This window comes from Monodelphis domestica, chromosome 6 (assembly GCF_027887165.1).
Source record: "Monodelphis domestica isolate mMonDom1 chromosome 6, mMonDom1.pri, whole genome shotgun sequence".
Lineage (NCBI taxonomy): Eukaryota > Metazoa > Chordata > Mammalia > Didelphimorphia > Didelphidae > Monodelphis > Monodelphis domestica.
Window position 1 is genome coordinate 232188217 of NC_077232.1, and position 27180 is coordinate 232215396.

The window sequence follows — 27180 nt, forward strand, 5'->3', positions numbered from 1 at the left end:
TATATGAGCTGATAAAGGAAGGGAGCACAATCCATACTATAATATCTTAAAAATGAACAATTTTGAGGACTTTTATAAATTGATGAAGAATGAAACAAGTGGAACAAGGAGAACAATGTATACAATGACAACATTTAAAAAACAAACTTTGGGCCACCCAGTCATTGAGAGCCAGACCTAGAAATATATTAAATTTTTTTAAAAGTTAAAAGTTGCAAGAGAATTTAGAATATAAAGCGTGTTAGAGATGGAAGAGATTTGAGAACACAGAATATTAAGAGTCAGAAGGGAACTTGTGACATAATGATAATGATTATAGCTAGAATTTATATAGTACATTTAAGGTTTGCAAAGCACTTTAAAAATATTATCTCATTTTATCCTCACAAAAACTCAGGTGGATACTATTATTATTCTCATTTTAGAGATGAGAAAATTGAAACATGCAAAGGGTAAGGGCTTTGTCTGGAGTCACAGGACTCAAGAAGGATTTAAAACACAATAAATACTAGAATACATAATTTAGATATTAGAACTGGAAAGGATTTTAGAAATGAACTCATCTTTTTGTTGTTCAATCATTTTTCTGTCACATCTGACTCTTATAACCTCATCTGAGACTTTATTGGCAAGGATAATGGAATGGTTTCCAATTTCCTTCTCTAGCTCATTTTGCAGATAAGGAAACTTGAGGCCAACTGGGGTAAGTGACTTGCCCACAGTCACATAGTAAGCATCTGAGGATGGATTTGAACTCACAAAGATGAGTCTTCCTGACTCCTGGTGCTCTTCTACTGTATCCCCTAGTTGGCCTTATCTATCCTCTCATTAAAAATTAATAACCTGAATTTAAAAATAATTTTAAAAAGGAAATTTGATCTCTACATCTCTTCTCTGAATTTGAGGACAAAAACAATGAATCCAGTCTCTTCTGCCTTTATATGGGGTCTGCCACTGCTTCCAGATTTAGACATGGAAAGGACCTTTGGCAATGAAGGACTTGGGCACCAAAAAGGCATCCCCCAAAGTTGTTACCTCTAACCTGGCTCCCAACTGCATCCAAGTCATAACAAAGACCTCTACTTTCTCTTACTCACTGAATCTTACAGATAATCTCTGAAGTCATGTAAGTCATTAACATCTATCCAAAGCAGCCTGCCCAAAAGGTCTTGGGAGGAAGACTGTTCCAAATTAGCTAGTCATTCTCAACTTCATATTACTGGTGGCACTCATTTAGTAATGTCTTTTTTTTTTTGGGGGGGGGGGGGGAAATACCATAAGGTCTCCAGACTTTCCTCACTACTGCTTTGTGAAGTATGCTCTGAAAGTAATATTCCGATTTAAGAGGTGAGGGAACCCCTCTCCCATTGGTAAATTTCTCTTGGAATCTTGAGGAAGCTTCCAGATTAGAACTTGAAGACCATGCCCAAGGCAGCTCCCTTTTCAGATCCCTTTCCTGGAGGCCTTCTTCCATTAGAATGTGTTGTCTTTTGTTTTTATTGTATTTGTATCTTCAGCTAAGACTAGTAAACATGTAATAAATACTTATTGACTTACTTGGATTTTTCACCTTTGAAGGCCTAATAGTCTTTCTACTAAACCAGCTGCTTTAATAATTTTCCCTTGGGAAATTGTGCATTGGCTGCGGGAAGGGTGGGTGGAAGTGAAGGAGGGAAATAATGTGATTACTGTAACCAAGGAATAATGTTCTAAATTGACTAAATAAATTAATTCAAATGGGAAATAAATAAATGAATTCTTTCCCCTTGGGAGAATGTGCCTCCTTGCTAGCTTCTCTCTGTATTCCCAGTATTCAGAAGACATCATTCTATTTTCCACTTAGCCTAAGGATATCTTTATTTTCTCACTGTCCCCAACCATATACCCATCATCACCTTATCCAGGTGTCAAAAAACCCTCATTGTAGCTTTTCTCTCTCTTCCCATAAATCTGTTTTATGCAGGGGATAAACCATCAAAGAACTGCAAAGCACTTGATAAAATGCCATAGTGTATGTATATACAAGTACTGTATATGTTTAAAAGCTCAATCCTTTGGTCCATATTCTGCATGTCTAGATTAATCAAGCTCATCTTGCTCGGCAGAATGTGAGCTCAGAAAAATAGTAATTTGCAAACTCAAGAAACAGAAACATATTTAGTACTGGATCTCAAAGTATGGTCCAAGTTACAGAAATAATGTATTTCAGCATTGGTTTTTAAACCATGGCCCAAGAACTTCCTACACCTCTGTTGGCAAACCTATGGCACATGTGCCAGAGGGGGCTGCTCCCTTCCCCCTCTCCACCTCGCCTGTGGGCATTTCTCTCATCACCTACTCCTCTACCCAGTAGCCAAATGGGAAAGCTTCCTCCCTCCCCAGTCTTGGGTAAGGAGGCAAATCAAATGCAGCATGAGAGTACAGTGTGGACACTTGGTCTCTAAAAAGATCACCAACACTGTCCTAGACCCTTTCATTGTTGTTGTTTCAGTGTTACTGTTGAGTTGTGACCTCATTTGGGGTTTTCCTGGCAAAGATACGGGAGTGGTTTGCTATTTCCTTTTCCAGCTCATTTTACAGGTTAGGAAACTGAGGCAAACAGGATTAAGTAACTTGTCTAGGGCCACACAGCTATTAAGTGTCTAGTGCCAGATCTGAATTCAAGAAGATGGGTTCTCCTGTTTCAGGCCAGGTGCTCTATCCACTGAACCACCTGTGAGAAAGTCTGTGAGATCAGGACTATTTCAATTTCTATAGCATTTTAGAGCTCACAAAGCACTTTACCTCATTTGATTTTCACACTCTCCCTTTGAGATAAGTACTTCTATTATCCTTATTTTAGAGATGAGGAAACTGAAGCTGACAAAAGTGAAGTGACTTCACAGGATTGTGCAGCTACTAGATATCTGAGGCAGGATATCAAGGCTGGGCTTCCTGACTCCACACTCAGTGCTACCTACTATACCACCTAGTTATCTCTAGAAATACAAAGAGATGTTCATCTCTAGCATAATATTATAAATAGATGTAACCCATATAAATGAAAGCTTTGGGGGAGGTTGTCAATCTCCTGGGTTCACATCTGACCTCAGACTCTTCTCAACTATGTGTCCCTGGGCAAGTCACTTATCTTTGGAACAGATATTCAGTATTGATTCTAAGCCGGAAGGTAAAAGATTTATAGTTTTTAAAAAGTATAAAAAGAGGTTCCTTGAAACTGATTGCAGTCTGCCTTTCTTTTGTATGCCCTATAGCCTTTGTGGATTTCTAGGCGCACAGTAGGCTCAGTTTAAACAAAAGCCAAAAAAAAAAAGACAACTCTTGATTTAACCTAACTGAATTAAGTCAACTCTAACTGAACTTAGTTTTTTTCTTTTAATTTGCTGTATAAGCACAACATAGAGCCAACACAACAATTCTATTAATAGTAGCTATCGTTACTATTGATAATAATGCTATTTTTAAAGTGCTTTTAAGTTTATAAGATTGAGCTCACGGCACATTATCTCATGAATCTCACAGCAACTTTGTGAGGGAAATGCTTGATGATATGATTATGCCCATTTTACAGGTAAGAAAACTCATGCTCAAAGTGACCAAAGCTAGTAAAATATCAAAGGTTGGATTTAAAACCCCATCTTCCTGACTTTAAGTCTAGCATTGTAATCACTCTAAAAGCAGGGCCCACAACTTCAACAAAGCCATAACCAAAACTTTTTTTTTTTCCTAAGCCAAACAGGTTTTGCCCTTGAGACAGATCTAGTGAAAATTCAACTCCGGACAGGAAAGCCTCAACTGTCCATTCCTCCCATTGACAGGTCATGCTGGAAACCACCCAGAGTCTGAAATGGAGATGTAGACAAAGAGACTCCTTGATCAACCCTTTAATTTTTTTTTTGGGGGGGGGGGGGGTAGATGATGAATACCTAAAGCCTATAAAAAGGGAGTTTGAGACTAAAACAAAGCAACAACGATGAGAAAATAGCTCTCTTCACAAAGGGCAAGTCTCACAAAATAAATTTCTTCCTGTTGATCCTTCTCAACGGAAGAGCTAAAATATCCCTCTGTGTCACAACAGTATTGTATTGGCAAGGCAGGTTGAACCAATTCTCTGGTCAGTGATGTTTCCATATCAATTCTTTAAAAGATCAGGGTTAAAAGGTCAGAAATGGACCACCTTCTGCTTTGGTTTCTAGTGTCAGCATAAATGGGGATAGAAAAATATAGACAGTACACTTTTTTGTATGGAAAGGATTCGAGGGAACATCTCCTCTAGTTCTCTTATTTTATAAATAAGTAAGCTTATTTATAAGTTTATATCAGTTATATAATTTCACTACTGTTGCAAGCTACTTAAGGCAAGAACATATGTATCCAGATTCCAGAACCAGCATACTTTCTCCTGATATTATATTTTAAATAGTGGCCACAGTAATTTGCCCAGGTCTGTTTGATAGACTTTGCAAAATGTTAAGTTCAAATGAGTCTGACTAATAATAATTGATTCTAATATGGAAGGTATGGGTTTAAAAAAAGAATTTATACTGGGTATTGGTTCCAAGGCAGAAGAACAAAAAGGGCTAGGCAATGGGGGCTAAATGACTTGCCCAGGGTCACACAGCTAGGAAGTGTTTGAGGCCAGATTTGAACTCAGAAACTCCCATCTCTAGGCCACTGAGCTACTTCCCACATCTAAATAGAATTGTAAATCTGGAAGATGCATAAGCAAAGACATAAAAATGGATGCCATCTTTATTTTAACATGAGAAAATTCAAATAGTACTGTATTTCATAATTATACATTTCCCTTAATAAAGTTACAGAAAATACTTCATGTTTAATTCTATAATGTTTATATTTACTCATAAAGAGTAGTTCTAAATTTTATGATCAGGACTATGGCCAAGGAAAAAAAAAGATTGAATCCAGAGCTGTGGCTTTTTTTTTTAATTCTTACCTTCTTAGTATCAATTCTAAGACAGAAGAGCAGCAAGGGCTAGGTAATTTAGGTTAAGTGACTTGCCCAGAGTCCCATAGCTAGGAAGTATCTAAGGCCAGATTTAAATCCAGGTCCTCCTGACCCCAGGTCTGGCTCTCTGTCCACTGTACTCTCTAGCTGTCCCATCCCTCATTTCTTTTCCCATGGCCTACAAATACCTGGATTTGTTACTTTAATGAAAACGAATAGGGTTCTTCCCCCAGCTCCCCTAAAAAAAGGAATTTAAGGAATTAGTTCCTTTAAATAAACAACTATAAGAAACCAAACCCACTAGGCAGAGAGAAAAAATAAATAACTACAGATCAAATGTTGAGCTCTCCCAAACTGAGGAAGCCAGTTTGTATTAATCTGTAATTAGTGGTCATGCTTAATGGTATTTACCAAGGACATCAAGCAGTTCAGATGACAGAGCAGAAAAGAATGGGGATGGTTTTTATTATGACATCACTGTGTGGTCACCAGCAATCTCTAGGCATGGTGTACATTGCTCTCATTTCATTGTGACATCTTAATTGTTTGCCATGGCTTGCTTCAGGTGTACCCATATGGTTAGGGTGGCATTTCTAAAGGGAGTCCTGAAGTATCAAGTGACCTTTTTATTGCTTGTAAACCCAAGAGGGAAAAAATGGTGTCATGGAAAAATGAAAACCAAAATCTGATTTTATTCTAATATAAAAAGTTCTTATGTAGCAGCACAAGTTAGAGCAATTATACAATATATACGGCTAAATTTGGGGCTTCTCCTGGCACTCAATTTCTTGTACAACAAAGCTATAATTTATAATCACTCATAAATTATAATTAAGTCCTGGTCTTTGCCACTGAAATCAATAGCTATTCTTTCTGAAATTATCAGATTAAGATGTAAAAGTTTAACCTGTTGGAATCCCCTTAGAAAAGGTCCAAAGGTAAATTAAAAATTAAATGTCAAACGTATCCAGCTTAGAAATAAATGTATCCCTCCATGGTACCTAATGCATTTTAAGAACATTTTAATGGAAATATATTGTAGGAGACTCTACTTGAATTGGATGGATACATTTTTTCAGAACTTAACCAACTTTAATGCCTGCATGTCACCAAAAGCTGGCAATTATTGGGGAGAAAAACATTAGCTTTCACATACTTTTCACAAAAACAGTTTTTTCCTCTTAGTAATCTTCCTTCCTGACTTTACAAGATGCTAGCTTCTGAGTCACTGATTGGTTCAGGTTTGTTAAAGGGATGATACACATGAAAGGCTACTATTTTTCATTGGACAGGTCACATTTTGGGGGGAATGTCAGTTACAGGCTTAATTTAGTTCAATCAAGAGTTGGAACCATTTTCAAAACTGAAGAGGCTAGTCTTAGTCCCCAAAGAGCGCACAACAAGAACCAGACAATTAAATAATACATACTTTTAAGCAGTGCTTAATAAATGATGGATTATTGGTCCTTATACAAGTTAAACCTCCATCATTCCTGTAAATCTGTTGTTACAGAATCTGAATTCTCTAAGAATAGAAGTTTAATGTATTTTATTCTATTGTATCCCCATGTATCCTAATCCCAGAGGATTTAGCAAATGTTTGGGATTTTTTCCTTTAAAAAACTTTTTTAATATAAACATCCCCAACCCATTATCTCTTTTTAATAGGCATAATAAATGCTTAATAATTCATAGACGATAGATATAACAGTCAGAAGCCCTTTATTCTGCCTAGGATTCAAGGCTTTGAGATCTAAATTCAACTGAATTGGAATCCTGAACCTGCTACCCTCTGGGACATAGGATAAATCGCCAAACTCAATTTTATCACCAGCAAAAGAAGTTCTTAAGCTTTTTGTGGGTAGTCAGATGAATTCTTTGGATCATCTGGTGCTTAGGGACCCTTTCTCAGAATAGTTTTGACCTAATCCAAGGAAATGGTCAATTTCTGTTAAGAGGTGGGTGAAATTCCAGAGAACTTCTTTCCCCTCCGGGTTCAAAGGAGGGGAAAGGCAAAGGCAGCCCAAAGACCCCAGGGCTAAATGCAGTCAGGTTGATTCAAATTGGCTAATCCTAAAATTCCAAGACTCAAGGTCATAGAAATTTTTTCTAAAGGAGTTGGCTGAGATCTTTATTACCAAAACATTAGACCATTAGGTTCCGCGGAAAATTAATGGATAACTGCAAGCCTGACCACAACCTAACTAATTCCTGAAAATCAACAACAGGAAATCCAGCTGTCCTCCACCCTGGCTCGCCATTCATCAAAAGCACATCCAATCTGATGGGCACTTACAGGAGGAGGAGGCAGCCAGCCAATGCCCGGGCCACTCTTAATTAAGCTAGAAATGCCATTGCTTTCCTATCAGAAGAAAGCTTCAATCAAGTGGGGGACACTGCCGCCACCCCCCGCAGCACCCCTGGGGAAGTGGAAGAGCCGAGCACCCAGGGTAATATTGGCTCCGTCTTCCCGTGCTGGAAGTAGGGCAGGAGCAGCAGGCTGGGTAGTGCCCCCCGGTTCCAGGTGAGCCCCCAGCGGCGCGGCAGCCCGCGCGTAGGGCCGGTGGCATGTCCCCACGCATGCCCGCACCCCGGGGGCAACTGCGGCCTGGCCCAACTGCGCTCCCCGGGTCCCTGGCGCGCGGCCGGGCCTAGCCTCGGGTGCCCCTCGCCTCGCCTGCCCTCTGCAGGGGCCTGCAGGCCGAGCCCCAGCAACTTGCCTCTTAAGTGGCAGACCCAAGGACCCGGCTGACCCCGAGTCCGAGGGCAGGGCCCGGGGGGAAGGACGAGGCGTCCTCTCCCCGAAAGCTGGACGAGCCGAGGCCCAGAGCAAGCCCCGGAGCAGCTCGTCCTCTCCTCGCCCGGCTCGCAGGGGTTCCTAGGCCTGAAGAGCCACGACCCTAGCCCGGCCCGGAGCCCCCGGAAGGACACAACGAATCCACAGTGGGGACGGCCGGCAGGGACGCGCGGTTCAACCCCCGTGTCCATGGAGGCACCTCTCGGCGTCTACAAATCCAAAAGTGAAATTAAACCACCACCTCCAGCCTCCTCCTCCTCCTTTTCTCCTCCTCCTCCTCAGCCTCCTCCTCCAAGCAGTCCGGGGAGTAACAGTAGCTTCCCCTAAAATGCAGAGTGTCCACCGTCGAGATGAATATTCCGGGGCCGGGGCATCTCCAGCCAGAAGAACATGGTGTCAACCCCATCCCCCGCCACCCACAAACGCCGAGGACCCACAGACCCACGGACTTATCCTCGTAAGCATGCCCCCGGCGAGGATCCCCCAACCACATAGCACACCGGCCCCAAGGCCCTGAGATACAAAATAAATAAACCACCTTTACCTCTCTCACTATCTCCTTGGGTACTTGCTGGGTCAGAGCTCCCTGTGTAATCCCTGCACGGTGAAAGTGTTGCTAGGGTTGTGCAAAAAAGAAAGAAAGAAAAGAAAAGAAAATGAAAACCCGTCAGTGGAAATAATCGCAGGAGTAAAACTAAAAGTTACTCCCTCGGCTTGCCTGAGAACAGTCCAGATCGAAAGCAAAACAAGAAGGGGAAACTGCACAGAGCAGAGGCTGGAAATCCCCCTCTTCCCTCCTCCTTCCTCCTCTCGGCTCTCTCCGCCCTCCTCCCTCCGCCCTTCCTCCTCGGCGCTGTTTGTTTCCCCTTGTGCAACCGGGGAGGTGGGGAGAGGGGGGTTGGGACGGGGGAGGGGAAGAAAGGGAGGGGGAGGAGGATGGAAATCAGTCAGCGCTGGGAGAGGCGCGGAAGTTTGCTGCCGCCTCTCATTGGCCCGCGGGGCTGCTTTCATCATTTCTCAGAAAAGTCAATTTCATTTTCACTTCCTTCCAACCTGCAACTGCTTGTTGGTCTGCTGTGCGCTCACACACACTCACATACACACGCACACGTACACGCACAGGAGCGCACGCACACACACGCACACTCACACGAAGGGGAGGGAGAGGTTTCCATTTAGGCCACAGTCAAGAAGCAATGGCAGAACTACCCGGCACCTCCTTCCCTAGCTGAAGTGACAAAGAAGGTTTGAGAAGAGGGTGATCTGGGGGAGAGGGTGATTGTGGGTAGAGCTCTGGGGAAGCAAGGAGCTATTGTACCTGGTGGGAATCCTTGGGGCGTGGGGGGGTTGAGGATAGCAGGTACTTTGATATTTGATGGGTGGGTACTTTAACCCTGGCAAAGAGTAGCAGTTTTACCCTGGAGTCTCCTGTGGATTCTCATCCATCTTTTCCCCATAAACCCTTCCTGGAATTCTTTCTAACTAGATGATTCTTTTCGAATCTCCTGGGTACCTAACAAGCTGTCTACTAAAGCTAGGTATCTCTTGTCTCTCTAGCTACTTGACCTACTTTCCAGTGTGACTTTGCCTTTTCTAATGTCTTTTAAACTATTTCTGAGGTTAAATGGCCTTTTGTATGTAATTAAAGCCTATATGGGGGGCAACTAGGTATCTCAGTGGATTGAGAGCCAGGTTTAGAGACAGGAGGTCCTGGGTTCAAATTTGGCTTCAGACACGTCCTAGCTGTGCGCTGGACAAGTCATTTAACCCCCATTGCCTAGCCCTTACCACTCTTCTGTTTTGGAATCAATACATAGTATTGATTCTAAAGTGGAAGATAAAGGTTTTTTTTTTTTTAATGCCTATATACATGTTTTATTGTTGTTACTATCATTTTCAGCCTTGTGACATCATTTGGGGTTTTCTTGGCAGAGACACTGGAGTGGTCTGTCATTTTCTTCCCCAGTCTTCACATAGGCAAGCAGGGATCAGAGAGTTGTCCAGGGTCACACAACTAGGAAATGTCTGAGGCCAGAATTGAACTCAAGAATCCAGGGCAGGGCACTCATTCCTCTTGACCAAGTGCCTTTTTTCTCCTGCCTTTTCAGTTTCTATAGTTAATTCTTCAAAGGCTGAGGAGTTCCTTTCATTGTTTGCAGGCATGTAGCAACCCTGGGAGGACTTTGGTGTTGAGATATTTGGCTTTTTGTAGAAGTGGATCTTTTGGAATCCCTGAAAGCACTTGCCGATTCAGAGAGGCAGCCCAAAGCGTTGTCTGTGGTGTCAAAGGATCTGGTTTCACATCCTGTGATGCTTATTACCTGTGTAAACTTGGGTAAATCACTTAGCCTCCCTCTGCCTCAATTTCTTCATCTATATAATAATGGGATTGGAGATCACTTCTCACTGTTGCCCTAAGATTTCCTTTACCCACTCTCATCTGAGCTTAACTCAACATCCATCCCTAGGAGCTGTCCAAGATCTATTCTACCAGCTAGGTGGCACTGTGAATAGAGCCCTGAACTTCCAAGCTGGAAGACCTGAGTTCAAATTCTCCCTTAAACACTTAACAAGGTATATGATTTTAGAAGAGTCATTTAAAACCTGTACCTCCCTTTCCTCTTCTACAAAATGGGGATAATAGCACCTATCTCACAGGATTGTTGTTAGCATAAAATTATATTTAAGCGCTTTGCAATCCCTAAGGCACTATATAAATGCTAGCTATTATCATTATTGCTCATTAATGGAGTAATATAATGGTCTACTGACCTAGCTACAAGTCATAGCTTAAGCAGTTTTTCTGGCATCTGTTCCCCCAGTGTAGATAGTAAGACCAATCTTTTTCACATTCCTGTTCAATTTACATGCTATCCCCTTGTAGTGTTCCAGAATTCAGTGCGATTTAAAATGCCAATCAGAGGATTTGAAGGACCTCACCATCCATAGGCAATCCATTTGAAGAAGAAGAATCACAATTCGGATTTATGTAGCACTTTGAGCCTTGCAGCATATTTATTTCTGTTATTTCATTATATTATCCGAAAAACCCTGTAAAGAAGATGCTATTATCCCCATTTTATAAATGAGGAAACCAAGACTGAGAGGAGCTAAATGACTTTCTCATATTCACACAGCCAGAGAGTATCTGAGTCAGACTTTGAACTGACTCCAAGGCAAGCACTTTTCACATATGATGCTATGTTCCAGGACACTGACAAACACTGTGGACAAACATACTGATTTAGTACATCACTTGATCCAAGTATTAAGTGAATCATTGAACAAAGTCATCTTTGTAGTTATAGCTATCATAGAAGGTTTTGTGATTATGATGTACCCATGGGAGACAACTTGTCCAAGCAGAGCCTTGGAGACTATTTTGCTTTGCTGAGTCACATGTTTTCTTTTTTTCTTTTTAACCCTTATTGTTTCCATCTTAGAATCAATATTGGGTATTGGTTCTAAGATAAAAGTTGTAAGGGCCAGGTGATGGAGATTAAGTGACTTGTCTAAGGTTACACAGCTAGGAATTTTCAAGATGCTTTCTTTAAAATGATAAACAAACCAAAAAACGCTGTGAGATCTTATATCAGCTCTACCTCAGCCTGTTGTGTTACTATAACAAAGTGTTCCACTGTAGAAAGTTGTCCACAAAGATCTCTTTAAATATTCTCAATTCTAGACTAGCCTTAAAAAGATTTTATATGGAAATAGTCACTGTTGAGGAGCTACGGAATTGTACAGCCAATATGAATCTCAGTATAGAATTATGCAAGAAAAGTTGTTAAATTGTCCATACTCTTTGTCCTAACAATTCCACTACTGATCATATACTTTGAGGAAGTCAAAGACAAAGAAAGCTCCAATATATGGCAAAAGCACTCTTTGTAGCAGCAAAGAACTAGAAACAAAATGGATCCCCATAGATGGCGGAATATCAGGGTAGGGTGGACAACCATGACATGTGAATTCATAGAATATTGTTGTATAGTAAGAAATGGTGACTAGGAAGAATTCAGAGAAACACAAAAGGTTTTCATGAACAGTGAAATAAGTAGAACCAAAAGGACAAGACACATAATGACTACAAAAACATAAATGAAAAGATTACTAAAAGAAAGTTAAAGTCTAAGCAGATGAAAAGTCCTTGAAGGTCTCAAGGAATGGAAGAAGCATAGCTCCCCATCACATCCAAGAAGCAGGAGATCACTGAGTAAGGATATTGTATACTTTGGCAGATGTGGTCACTAAACTGAATGTTCTTTGTTGTTTTTCTTTGGGGGTGGGGCGATTAGGAAAGGGATTTGAAGTGATTGCAATGAGCTGATTAAAACAAAAACAATTAAGAAATGACTGCAATGTGAAGACAAAAGGCATCAAAAAGTTTTAAATAAAGGGGAAAACAATGGCAAGAGGAGGGAGGGAAAGGAAAAATTTTATAAATTTGAAATATCAGCAGTTAGCCTTCTCAGTTGCTTTATTTTGTCATTAAAAGTACTCTCTGTAGCCTACAGTTTCTTTTGGAGTCATTCTTTTCCCTTTTTGAGATATCTTGAGCTCTGATCCCCAAGTGATTTAAAAATAAGTCATCTCCAGCACAGATTTCTTCAGTATATATTTGGTCACTCCAGCCAGTCATCCTAATTTCGTGTTCTTAAATTAGCATTGCTGCTTCTTTGAATGAGGTTGTAGGATGTTAGAGTACAATTGTGTTCATTATACTACCATTGCCTATGATGATATAAGCACTGTCTAAATGTCAATTATCACTATTAAAATGTCAACAAATCTGTTCCTTATTAAAAACAGTTCAATGTTTTCTTTCTGAATTCTTCTCTGGAATCATTTGGCTCTTGGAATAATTTGAAGTATCTGTATCTCAAACCTAGCTCCTGTTCCTCTAAGGAGTTGCAGCACCATCAGACCTTACCATCAGCCCCACCACAGCCTCCCAAGATCCTCCAAAACTTAGCATCTCCCTTGGATGCAGACACTAAGTGTCCATGCCTTGCCCTCCACAGCCTCAGATATTGTGGCTCCTTGTAGAAACTAAAGATCTTTGGGCCTTACCAGTCCGGAGGAATTTTCTTTTATGTTGTCTCTCTCAATTAGAGTATGAGCTCCTTGCAATGTGTCAGTTTTTCTCTTTGTGCCCACAGAGCCTAGCACAGGTTCCTCACCTAGTTAAGTGTTTAATAAATGCTTTTTCTTTCATTCATGTATCCATTCAACAGATTGTTGCCTCTTTGACTATTTTTCTGGACTTGTGTGTGTGAGGAATCCCTGCTACTACTATTCATTAATTTTCCTCATCGATGATTTACAAATGAGCTTGTATTTTAAATTAGTGTTGCTCTTGGCTGCCAATGTAGCCTGTTTGGCAGGAAGAAGAAAGGTTTGCTAGATGTTTTCTAGATGATTTCAGCATCTTCCACATGATAAATTTTTTTCATTCATTTAACTTTTTTAAAAGGATGATAGAGTTATTAATCTTTACTTTTGTCCATTTCCCATTTTTCAGAGCTGACAACTTCTTTTAATTAGCAAAAATTGTGCCTCAGATAAACCTCATTGACTACAACACTGCCACTGCACAAAGCTGGCAGCTTGTTTTAAAAGGTTGGTTTGGAACTACTATAATCAGAAACAGTATTCTCTTATCTTTAACCTTCTGATGATCAAAACACACTTATCATTTTGAAATGCCAGCTATATTTATGTTTAATATTTTTGTTCAATCATTTCAGTCACATCCAACTCTTTATGAACCCATTTGGGGTTTTCTTGGCAAAGACACTGGAGTGGTTCGCCATTTCCTTCTCCAGCTCATTTTACAGATGAGGAAACTGAGGCCAACAGGGATAAGATGTTGTCCTATTTTAGAACATCTTCCCCAATTCTTCATGGAACCTTTCTTCTTCATCTTCTGTAACTGCTATTGGTGCTTAAACTACAATTAATCTCAATGCTGATCTTTTTGTTCAAATCAAGTAGAGTGTTCTCTGCAAGGTAAGACTTTGTTTCCTCTAAAGCATTTTTTCTTATTGTTATTAACTAAATGGTGAAATAGGGGAATTTTGGAGAAGGGAAGATTTTAAGGAAGGGATCACACAATTGTATAAAACAGTTTTGTTAACAAATGGGCAAGGGAATGACAGGGGATAAGGGACCAACTTACTATTACCCACTCAGATATTAATTTACTAAGATTTCTAATCTAACTTAATCTGATTACTAAAAGGGTAGTTAAAATGGAGAGGGATTCCCTAAGGGAAAGCCAATCCAGGCCCTAAGGGATTCTTATAACCAGAGACCTCCTTTGCTCCAAAGAAAGATGTCAGCACCTCCAGGATAAATCCAGCTTCTCTTTGTAGTGTGAACAGCAGGAAGGAGGCAGGTACCTCAAGACAGCCACAGAGAAGGAACTGAAAGGTTCTTCCTTGGTCCATCCAAGGAATACCAAAACCAGCTACCCTCTCAGTATCTTGAGAGCAGAAAGCAGGACACAGCTATCTACCCAAAATAACAAACAATCTACACTCAACTATCTTATACTATCTATTCTAGGGATTTAATCAAGGAAAGGAAAAAGGGAATTAAATAATGAACAATTACAAATTTCAAAACACAGAACAATATATGCAAAAACATAACAAGTAAATAACATCAAAACCAAAAGATAACTACAACTTTCATTCAAAACATTAAAATCATAAAATACTACTCTTATCAACAAATGCAGAAACTCCTACTACTATTGCAATGCATAGACATCAAACTTAGAGAAAAATTTTTGGAAAAATACAATAAGCACAATATGCATAAATTTTACAAAACATTAAACCAAACCATCAAGCTCACTTATGCAAAATACATTTAACAATAGCTAAAATTAAACATAAGTGATCTAGTCACATACATTTTACATATATAATACACACAATACATAGACTTCATATTTACATATATACACATAATACAATTAATTTTATGATCCTATTTACATATATTGTAAAAATTAAATTTAGTCTCTAGTAATAAAAGTATTATATTTTATGAGGTTTATTAAGGATTATTAGAAATCAAGGAATAAAGAAAATACAAAATAAGAAAACCACGTGCCTAGGGCTGATTAGCCCATTCAGAGTGCCTGAGCTTAGCTTACTTACTACATCATTGCAATGGCCAAGAGCATGCACATGTGAGGCAGAGAGCCAGTTAAATACTCATTGTGATCTCACCCAGGTGCAGACTCAGGTGAGACTATAGGAAATTCTGGGAAATACCAAGGACTTCTGGGGATTGAAGTCTAGGGTTCAAATCTCCATTTTATAATATATTTACAATTTTGTGTGATATGTGATATTATATGTCATTTGTGCTATGTAATGTATGTTGTTATATATGTTGCAATGTATTTTGTAGTGTAGTTCTGTAGCTTACCTTATATTATCTATCTTAAACTCTTTTCTTATCTAACTAAAGCCCTATCTCCTAAAATCTCCTAAAACTAATCTCACCTACCTATATTCCTATACTAAACTAAGTAGCTAACTAATTTTTGTTAGTAACTAATTTATAATTAATTATAACATTATTAGTGTGGGTTTTAAAATTAATAATCAACAACTAAATATGATATTTTATAAAGTTTTATTAATAATAACTGAAACAAAAGAACAGCCTGAATTCAGCCTGTTCGCAGGTCCAAGAGAGAGGGAGGAGGAGTTACAGCCACTTAAATACAATCACGCAATATGTGGGGACACAGGAAAATGGAATTTTGGGAAATACTAAGGGACTTCTGGGGGATGAAGTCCAAAGGCTCAAAATCTCCTTTTATACATATCCCACTTGTGATCCTATTGGGAAACCAGCTTCCCCAAAAGGATCCTGGAAACATAATCAAGATAAAAATTGCAATAATTTGTGGATAAATGGAAAAGAGAACAAAACCAAATGATGACTAGGTTGACAAAAAGCCAATTTGGGGGCAATCCCCTTTGGCATAAGAATGGCATACATTCAAAACAAAGGCATTTCAAACCCCCAAAGTTCACTCTGGATCTTCTGGTGCAGCATGTGATCTCTGCAGGCATCTATCTTCATGGAACATTCTGGATTCTGGGAGGTAGCACATTTCTTGTCATAAAATTGCTCAAATTTAAATCAAATTTCACAACAATAACTTGGCCCCCCTGAAATGAATAATAACAAACACAGGGATCACTCAGGAAGACATGGCAGAGTTTTGAGGTATATGAATCAATTTGCAAAAGAAAATCAAAAACATGAAAAAATCCAAATAAAATAGGAAAATAACTTGTGGATATAATACAAAATGTAAAAAGTCTTATGTCTAAAAAAATCTAAGTAAAGGAAAAACAAATCTATAACAGGTCCTTGAATCAGGGCCCAATTAAAATGATTTAAGCAATTGTGCATTTACCCAATCAGTAGCCAGGTCTATAGAAAGTTTGCCACACCATGAAAGACAGAAAAGGAACTAGATTATAGGAGCCAGGTAGGAGGCAAAAGTAGGTGCTTGATAGAATGTGACTCAGAGAAAGTCCAGCCTCTGACATATTTCAAAACAACCTCAACCTTGAACCCCAAACAAGTTCAAGTTCTCTTGTCTTGACTCAAACTTACATCAATCCCACTGGGATCTGGTCTCTTTGAACTTGTGCTCCATAGGCACTATGTAGGTGCCCTGTGCTTCTTTGACACTGTGCAATGGCACTTTTTATATTCTCTTGTCCTGGAATCAGACAGAATCCTTAATCAAAGTCCCATAAATTTTTTAAAACAATCAATGGCATAATTTTTATAGTTGAAAACTTTTGGAGCATGCATTAATATTAGAATAAATGTATTTAAAACTTATATTACTGCAAAATAAAGAAAAATCTTCTCAATACTGTTGACATGCTTCAAATACAAAAAGGAGAGAAAAAAATAAAACTCAGATACTATATTGCACATGCAAGGAAAAACAATAATAAAAAAGTTTTTAAAATCAAAAATATATAGCTTAAAATCAGTGACACACTGTCAGCCATGTGAGTACAAATGATTTTCAGAATAAAACAGTAATACAGTAGATAATGCACATTCAAAGAAGTACCAAAGTCCCTAAAATTCACAATAGCCTAATTAATTACAATAGCAAACAAATCCACTATCATATTTCACATAAGTTGCTGTATAACATTTTAAAAACCTATGAACTGATGGATATTTGACACAGTTTTTACATATGTAGCAAATCTTTCAACCTTGGAAACCATTTTTAAACAAAGTAAAACTGATTTGGGTCTAGAACATCAAGAAATCTAGATTGTTCTGCTGGAAGTAAATTAAAATGAAGAGTTTTGGAGGAGCTCTTTTTTTTGGCTTCCTGATTCATAGAAACACCTTAGTAGGAACATTTCTTTGTTTCTCTACCTTTAATACAACATTCTTTATTATTTATATATATTTATAATCCATTTAGAAACTACTAGTTACTAAAATTATTTCTGAAGACCCCTTAGAATTTCAATTTAAATTCTTAGCTCATTAAATTCTCCAAAAGATTGCACACAATTTAATCAGTTTTGTTGAAATCCATCCATCATCATCTATGTGACAATTAACAAAGGCAACGTGTGATTTCCAATGGATCTAGTGAAAAGGGTTTTAGGCAAGATGTCCATGGGCTTATACAGTGATATTTTGTTCTTCAGCAGAGGTAAAGGTACAAATTAAAGATCAATATAGGCAAAACATGGCTCAAAAATGATTCAGTATAACAGAAAGATATTGATTAAATTAAAACAGAAAAACTTTTAAAAATTTAAACCTTAAAGCAGTCAGTAAATACAATAATATAAATCAATGAGAAGGTGCAGACAGACAGTGCAGTTAAAATACTTTTCACCAATCCCAATAGACTTGTGTTCACTATTATAGAAGAATAAATTCAAAATAGTTAGCAATAAGCTTCCAGATCTCTTTTAAAGTTTCCTTCCCCTCCCCTCATATTTATTATCCATTTAGATTTCATTTGTCAGAGGTCTGAATTTCCTCATAGAAGCACAGGACAGAATCTTCACTCTGAATATTGACAGCAGTTAGGACTTTTAGAATTTTGTCCAAATATTTCAGGTTGGTTTGTAGCATAAGCATCCTAGCTTGTGGCATATTCTTGAGGAAAGGGAAATAAAGTGGGAAATCTCTAATGAAACTAAAAAAGTCCCAGGATGAGAATAAGCAGATCCAAACTGCACTTTTTTTGCTCTACCAACTCAAACTGTTGTTTCAGAGTCTCAAGCATGCTTTGCAATAGTATTTTTCCTGAAAGAGGCTGAATGGGGTTTGTTTAAAGAGTAAACAGAAAGAAGCAAAACTTTTAGGGAAAACAATAGTGTATTTGCATATGAGAGAAAAAATACTTCTCCTTGGTGTTTTGGGTCATGAGAAAGAAGGGGGAAAACAGGCTTATTCCCCAAAACTGACTTTAAATATATTGATTTGGAACCAACTGCTCTCCCTGTGAAAAATCGTTAGTAACAGCCTTCTAACCTTGGAGTCCAGGATCAGCTTTAAAAAAAAAAATCTGCTTGAAAATTAGAAGGTGTGGGGTTCTTTTCTCCATGCTGAAAAATGGCTATGGCAGGCTAGAAACACACACATGGAGTGTGGAAAGGGATTGGAGCAGAAAGATTTTTATATGTCTCTCTCTGTGGAAAAAAAATGGCTGGGATTTGCAGGCTCTTGTGGCAGGTCTGATCTTGGCAAGAAAAGGCTCCAAGCTGGGTGGAGAGTGGTGAGGAATGCTGGCCAAGCAGATGAACAGGAGAAGCAGCAGGCAGCAGGGCCAGGAAGGTGCAGAGGCACACCTCGCCACCCAACCCTCATGGTGGGCAGCAACTGGGCAAACTTACTATCTTTACTGTAAGGCTATCTGCTCAAAAAAATTTTTTGAGAATTCATAATCCCTTTGTGGTAAGCCAAAATGTGGGTTCTTCAATTAATAATCAATAACTAAATATGATATTTTATAAAGTTTTATTAATAATAACTAAAACAAATGAACTGCCTGAATTCAGCCCTGTCACAAGTCCAAGAGAGAGGAAGAAGGAGTTACAACCACTTAAATGCAATCACACACTATATGGGGACACAAGAAAATGGAATTTTGGGAAATGCTAAGGGACTTCTGGGAGATGAAGTCCAAAGGCTCAAAATCTCCATTTATACATTAGTATCTAACTATACGTTGTTTCACTCATTCAACTGGTGATTCAATGTAACCTAACTATGTTTATGTTTTTGTGAATATGTGTTTGTTATGTTGTTATTCATGCTATGTTGTGTTGTTTTGTTAGTTTTATGTCAGTTACTGTTGTATTAGTGTTGTGTTACTGTTGCATGCAATATATACTTACCAAAACTTCAAATTATTCCTTTTCTTCTCAACTTGTTTGTCTCCAAATCCATGATAGTAAAATTTAATTATGAATGCTTGTGAATTTATGTTATTTTGTGTTTTGTTACCTTACTTTATCCAAATTCCTTAAAACCATTAGTCCATTAATCACTTGATCCTCTTTGTTGAAAATTTCCATCAAAGTGTTTTTCTTTTTTAATATTTATAAGTCTTTCAGTCTTTTTACAATGTCCATCACTTTTTTTAATCCTCTTCTTCATCTACAATGTCCTCTTCCATCCAAATGTCCTCTTCCACTGGAATGGTTCTCTCCTTACCGATCTTTCTGACTGCAGACTCTATTTGCCTGATGAATCTCAGCTTTCCATGATTTATTATTCTTCATTTTCTTCTTCAATAATTTGTACATTTTCATTATTACCTCCATGCGCTAATTTAATATGTGAACAATGATACCATGAATGTCTACCTAATACTTTTATTGACGAAGGTGAAACTAACATAATTGTAAAAGGACCTACCCAACTCTCTTGTGTTGCTGATGTTTTGGAAAAATTTTTATATATACCATGTCACCTGGTTGGAAATTATGGAGAGAATAATCCAATGGACCAGATTGGATCAATACTCCCATATCATGCAGTTCTCTAAGCCATTTTTGTAATGCACTTAAATATGAAGCAAGTTGACAATCTCTTCCTAAGAGAGATATATAGACTGTCTTACAAGTTTTTGCCTGTAATGAAGCATGTCCAAAGAGTATTTCATAAGATGATATATGTAAATCTGCTCTTGGTCTTGTACATAGGTAAAACAAAGCTATGGGAAGAATATCTGGCCATTTTAGATGAGTTTCAGCACATATTTTCCCCACCATAGTCTTGAGTTCCCTATTCACATGCTCCACTTCACCTGAACTTTGTGGGTGATAAGGAACATGATATTTGGGTGTTATTCCTAGACTCTTTTCAGGATATCTTGGGTGAAATGAGATCCTTTATCAGAGTCCATGGTAAGTAGTACACCAAACATAGGAATAATTTCCTTAATCAACACTTTTGCCACAAAGTTGGCTGTATTTGTATTTGATGGAAAAGCTTCAGGCCACTTTGTTAACCTGTCCACAATTACCAGACAAAACTTGTATCTTCCAGCTTTTGGCATGCTGATATAATCAGTTTGCAGACTCTGAAATGGACAATATGCTAAATGTCTACCGCATAAACCTTTCTGTCTGAATGCCCCTTGATTGAATTTTTGGCAAACAGAACAGCTTGTACAGATCTTATTAGCTATAGTACTTATTCCAGGAGCTACCCATTGCCTCTTTACAGAGTCAATTACAGCTTGAGTACCAAAATGATCTTTTGTGTGGATGGCTTAACATAAATAGATATACAAGTCTTTTGATAATAACAGGTTTCCAGTATCTACAACCCATATTCCATGTTCTTTCCTTGCTCCAAACTTCTCCTTCCATTTCTGAATTTCTGAGTCAACATAAGCTTTATCTAGATTTTCAGATTAAGTAGTTGACAAATTCATTACATACACTGGAGCATTCCTGGCAGCAAATTCTGCAGTGATATCAGCTCTATGATTTCCTTTAGAGCAATGGTTCTCAACCTTTCTAATGTCGTGACCCCGCAATACAGTTCCTTATGTTGCAGTTACCCCAAACCAAAAAATTATTTTGGTGGCTACTTCAAAACCATAATTTTGCTACAGTTATGATTCAGAATGTAAAATATGCATTATGTATTCTCATTGCTACAAATTGAGAGGTTGAGAACCGCTGCTTTAGAGACTGAATCTCTGCCATAAGTATGACTTCTACAATGGATTACCACTGTCTGTTTAAGCTTCTGGATAGCATCCAACAACTCAGTTATTATTTCTGCATGAGCAATTGGTTTTACCAATGCAGTAATAAAATCTCATTGTTTCCAGATCTGTCCTGTAACTGAAAAAGCATATCAAAAGTCTGTATAAATATTTGCACTTTTACCATCAGCCAGAAGATATGCTTGCTTTAAAGTAACCAGCTCTGCACCTTGAGCACTAAGTTTACTAGGTAATGATCCATACCACAATGTCTCATATTCTGTGACAACTGCAGCACTGGTACATATAATTCCATTACACAAATAGGAAGAACTATCAGTGAATAAGACCAAGTCTGGATTTTTTATTGGAGTGTCTTTTAAATCCATTCTAGGCATATCCACTAGATTTACTACTTCTACACATTCATGCAATGTTTCACCATTCTTTGGCAAATCAGGAAAAAGTGTAGCTGGATTTAATATGCTACACCACCTCAACTCAATGTTTTCACTACCTAGAAGTATAATTCCATACTTAGATATTTGTTGGTCTAAGTATGCTTGAATACGAAATTTCCTCATTAGTGCTTCTATTTGATGTGAACAATATACAGTCAATGGACATCCCAAAACTAATTCTGATGACTTCTGGACTAACACAGCTTCAGCTGCTACACCTCTTAGACAAGGAACTGTACCAGAAGCTATTGGATCAAGCTGACAACTACAATATCCAATTGGATGATAACTTTGTCATAAAGACTGTGTTAGTACCCCAGAAGCAATATTTTTAGTTTCATTGACAGTTGTAATAGTTTTGTATAGTCTGGGATACCCAAACCTGGAGCAGATAAAATGGCTTCTTTAAGTTTACTTAAGACTTGCAGATGTTCTGGGGGTAGCTGGGTAGCTCAGTGGATTGAGAGCTAGCCCTAGAGATGGGAGGTCCTAGGTTCAAATCTGGCCTCAGGCACTTCCCAGCTGTGTGACCCTGGGCAAGTCACTTAACCCCCATTGCCTAGCCCTTACCACTCTTTTGCCTTGGAGCCAATACACAGTATTGACTCCAAGACGGAAGGTAAGGGTTTAAAAAAAAAAAAGACTTGCAGATGTTCAGGCTTTAGTTTCAGAGGTTCTTGTTCTTTATTCCTGGTTAAATCTGTCAGACACTTTGTTAATTCACTAAAGCCAGGTATCTATTGTCTACAGAAACCAGTTATTCCAAGAACAGCTCTGAGTTGCTTTTTGGTCTTAGGAGCACTCAGTTTTTTTATATCTGCTATTCTTTTCTGTGTGATACTTCTGGAACCCTCTGATAACACAAATCCAAGATATTGCACTCGAGGCAAAGCCCACTATAATTTTGCCTTGGAGATTTTATGCCCACACTTATATAATTCTAACAAAAGAATCTTGCTATCTCTTAGACACACTAGCATTTGGGGATGCAAGGCGAATATCATCCACAAAATGTACCAATTTACTTTCTTTGAATGTTATAGTTTTTAGATCTCTATTTAGAATTTTTGAAAATTGAATCAGTGAGTTCGTATACCATTGGGGCAACCTAGTCTGGGTCCACTGGGTTTTTTCCCAGGTAAAAAGCAAAGATCTTTTGAAACTCCTCATGAATTGGAATTGAGAAAAAAAATGAGCATAAATCTACCACAGTGAAATATCTTGCCTGGTTTGGAATGGAAGAAATTATAGCAGCTATACTTGGTACAATAGGGTGTGTCTTTATTACATAATCATTTACAGCTCTTAAATCCTATATGAATTGATATACCACTTTGCCATTTTAATCTAACTTTGGCTTTTTGATTTGAAGAATAGGGGTATTAAATTCTGAGAAGCAAAGTATTATGATCCTTTGTTGGATTATGGATTCAATGATTGTCTGATACCGTCACTTGCTTCTTTAATTAAGGGATATTGAAGTACATAAGGAACTGGTCCTTCCTTAGTCCTCACCTTTATAGGAGTAGATAATTTCAATAGACCTACATCTGTGGAAGACTTTGACCAAAGATCTTCAGTAATATCCTCAGGTATAGGATGGATTGAATCGTAAGTCATCCTCTGTACTGACTGAATCTAAGAATAGCAATGGAGAAGCTTTTACAGATTCTTCTGGTAGATGTAATGAAATATCACCAGTATCAGTACATTGGATTGTTGCTTTTAATTTACATAATAAATCTCAACCTAAAAAAATTCATTGGACAGTCTAGCATACAAAGAAATGCATGTTCCACAGATAAGGGACCTAAAGTAATCATTTTTGGTTGTAAATTTTTGGTTGCTACTCTCTCTGGTTTACTAGTAGCTCCTATTACTTCCATTGTACCAACAGCTCTACAATTCTTAGGAAGACTTTAAAAAACTCATTTAATGGCTCCAGTATCAACCAGAAGATCATAAATCTGGTGTCCTATAGTGACAGACACATATGGTTCTGTACTATTAGGTGGTTGGAATGTTTCCATCCACTGGTTGAACCAACTGTTTCAAGCATAGTACCATCAGTACAATGATATTCCCAGGATGTCACATCTTTAACACCAACATCAGCTTTTTAACTACTTTCATTGGTCCTTATAATCTCTACCTTGGTATTGTAAAAATGGAGATTTGAACCCTGGACTTCAATCCCCAGAAGTCCTTGCTCTAGTTCCCAAGATGCCTTCTAATCTCACTGAGATTTTCTCCTGGGCGAGATCAAAATTTCTATTTAACTGGTTGTAAAAGCCTACTGAGGGCTCTTCCTACTTCAGCTTCCAAGCAGACGCGGTTCTCCACCTAGCAGGCAAGATGTGAGTGGTTGTGAATGGGTTCTCTGGGCCTAGACACATGCTTTCTTATTCTGTATTTTCTTTAATTCTTAACCTTTAATAAACCTCATAAAATATAATACTTCTAGCAGAGAAACTAATTTTTACCTGCTACAGTTTGGAAATTTTTATCTTAATAGTATCATTGCTCTCATTTACAATTACGTTATCATTATCCAATTTACAATCTTCACTATTTTCCATTATTACACAATCATTAGAATTTTCCATTAATTTTATTTTATAATTTTTGTCCTTACAATTATTAACACTAATTATATTATCCTTTGATTCAATCACATCATTTACAACTTCATTGTCCTTATCACCGTTACAGTCACTTTCATATAATCTCAATCCATTTTCCTTGATTCAAATACAGAAGAACTCTGGGTACACCTTCATAATGAACATTCCCCCTTTGTTTTGATCACCCTTAACTACCTGACTATATTTGGGCCTCACTCCAGACTTAACTCACTTCTGCATGATGTTCAAATCTGGTGCTAGAGCCCCCTGACAGCAAGCATTTTAGCATGTGTTAAAATTATTTCTCCTTTGGTAATTATTCCAATTATTATTATTATTATTCCAATTATTGTTATAATTGTTTTGTCTATTGAATCCTCCATTTCTATTCAATTACCTTGAAAATTGACCTCTGAACCTAAATGCCTTAATAAAATGTCCAATACGATTGCACAAAAAACACCTTTGGGGACCAGATCTCCTTTCCCTAGGCTTATATTGGTTGCTAGGTTGCATGAATCTTAGAGCTGCCACAGCCTTCACTTCTTTTATTTCACTGTCCCTAGCTTTGTTTTCTGCTTCCCTCAGTTTCCTTTTCAAATATTCTATCACAGTATCCCTTTCTTCATATTTGTCCTCATTATCACAACACAGTTATGTTGCCTTCCTTCTTAAATCCTCTAATCCCATTTCCTCCCAATCTGGTCAGTTATTTTGAAAAACAATTTGATTTTGGGGATTGCATTCATTATAAAAATCCTTTTTATGCATGCAATAGTTCCTTCTTCTAACATATCCATGCTTAAATATGTTTCTGCAGCCTCTGTAATACATTCCAGGAAGTTTGTAGATGTTTCATTTGTTTTTTGCTTAATACCCTCAAATTTAGACCGTGCATTAGGCCTTTTTGTGTATCTTTTCATTACATCCATTATTGACTATCTGGCCTCTTATATCAGTTCATATTCTGATTTATTATTCATATCCACATCCTGGAAAGTTTCTGGCCATGTAGTCAATAACGGGTCATTTCTTGTCTCATCAATAAACTTATTTCTTCCTCTTTTTGTCAACAGTTCCTTCATCAATAAATAGAAATCACCATAAAGTGGGTCAAAAATGTCAATAGCTCTTTGAAATTCTCTAATCAACTTGTTTGGTTCTTCTAAAATGATAGAGTTCTATGTTTTATTGATTCTAAATTCTCTGGTATAAATAATTTGTGTGTTTTTACTTTAAATACTTCGTCTTGGGATACCACAGGGATCTCCCTTTGAGGAAACAAGGATTCTTTGTTTTTAATGCACTCTGTCTCTTCCTTTTGTAATCTAGTTAAATTTTTACTATTGCCATCATTATTCTTCAAATCATTTCCAAAATCGTTTATAACAATCATTCTTTCTTTCATGCATGACTCCATTTCATCTAACTTTTCCTTCACAAGTATAATCATTTGTTTTAACTCTGAGTCTTTAGTAATCTGTAATATAATAGCTTTAAATCCATTACCAGTAGTAAATACAACTCTACATTTGTATACCATAAACAATCCTATATATATTAATGGCATATAAGACAATATAGTTTGCATAGTCAGACACATAAAGGGTTTCATCCATTGATACCCCAGCAGGGTATAACATCCTTTAGGAAACAAATTAAAAAGTATATCAGGGATGTGTACAACACAATTCCAGAACAAATAGAATAAATTATTTATCATGTCCCCTGACATGTTTAAATTAAACATTAAACCAATATATGATACAGAATCTGTTGTATTATACTCTACTTTGATTTGTATTACTTAACACACAATAACAGAACAACAAAAAAAATCAATAAAAACTTCACCAAAAAAAATCCAAAATGGCCACCCACCACATGTGCTAGTGGGCTTTAATTGTTTAAATACCCCTCAGAGTTCTGTCAGAGTTCCAGAATTCTATTGTCCCCCTCAGGAGCTACCAAGTACTGGGAGTTCCAATGGAATCTTCCAGCTAAACCCCAACTGTCTGTTTGGTTTCTAACTGATTTTTTCCTATCTAAAGTTAAAATTTTTCTAAGTTTTTATCTACCTGATTCAGTCAACTGAAATAGGGGGATTTGGGGGAAAGGAAAGTTTTAAGGAAGGGATCACACATTTGTATAAAACAGTTTTATTAACAGATGGGGGGGGGGGGCAGCTGGGTAGCTCAGTGGATTGAGAGCCAGGACTAGAGACGGGAGGTCCTAGGTTCAAATTTGGCCTCAGACACTTCCCAGCTGTGTGACCCTGGGCAAGTCACTTGACCCCCATTGCCTAGCCCTTACCACTCTTCTGCCTTGGAGCCAATACACAGTATTGACTCCAAGATGGAAGGTAAGGGTTTAAAACTAACAAACAAAAAACAAACAAAAAAAAAAACCAGATGGGCAAGGGAATGACAGGGGATGAGGGACCAATTTACTATTACCCACCCAGATATTAATTTACTAAGATTTCTAATCTAACTTAATCTGACTACTAAAGCAGTAGTTAAAATGGAGAGGGATTCCCTAAGGGAAAGCCAATTCAGGGCCCTAGGGGATTCTCACAAGAGTCCTCCTATGCTCCAGAGAAAGATGTCAGCACCTCCAGAATAAATCCGGTTTCTCTTTGTAGTGTGAACAGCAGGAAGGAGGCAGGTACCTCAAGACAGCCACAGAGAGGGAACTGAATGGCTTTTCCTTGGTCCATCCAAGGAATACCAAAACCAGCTACCCTCTCAGTATCTTGAGAGCAGAAAACAGGCCACAGCTTCTGTCTCTTAAGGCGTCCAGTACCAACTGTATCACTGCTTTTTTCAGTTGCTGTCTCTTCCTTGCAGTCCCAGGTCCTTGGTGTTCCAAATGGAATGTTTGGTCTTGCATCTGCTTGCATTTTCAACTCCTTTCTACAATGGTAAAGTTCCTTTATTCACTTCTCCAAGAAGACTTGAGCACCTTCCTAATATTGGGATGAGGATTCTTGATCAGACACCGGGTAATCTCTTGGATTTCTTCCAGCTCTTAAGATATTGTGATTTTTCTAAAAAAGAGCCTGCTAA

The 27180-nt window shown here is 38.0% G+C and overlaps 1 protein-coding gene and 1 pseudogene across 6 annotated transcripts in view; both read right to left on the minus strand.

The window, feature by feature from the left end:
• The window catches only part of IRF2 (interferon regulatory factor 2), a 142633-nt gene extending 133773 nt beyond the window's left edge, over positions 1-8860 (minus strand). Inside the window, exon 1 of one of the 6 annotated variants that reach the window (XM_016423108.2) lies at positions 8311-8860. The gene's annotated coding sequence lies outside the window, so the exon portion shown is untranslated. The remainder of the gene's footprint in view (positions 1-8310) is intronic. The other 5 variants (XM_056802955.1, XM_007496065.3, XM_007496063.3 and 2 more) reach the window with 5 other exon arrangements.
• A 4441-nt stretch (positions 8861-13301) lies between these two features.
• Positions 13302-13370, minus strand: LOC130455310 (U4 spliceosomal RNA; annotated as a pseudogene).
• Positions 13371-27180: the final 13810 nt, after the last annotated feature.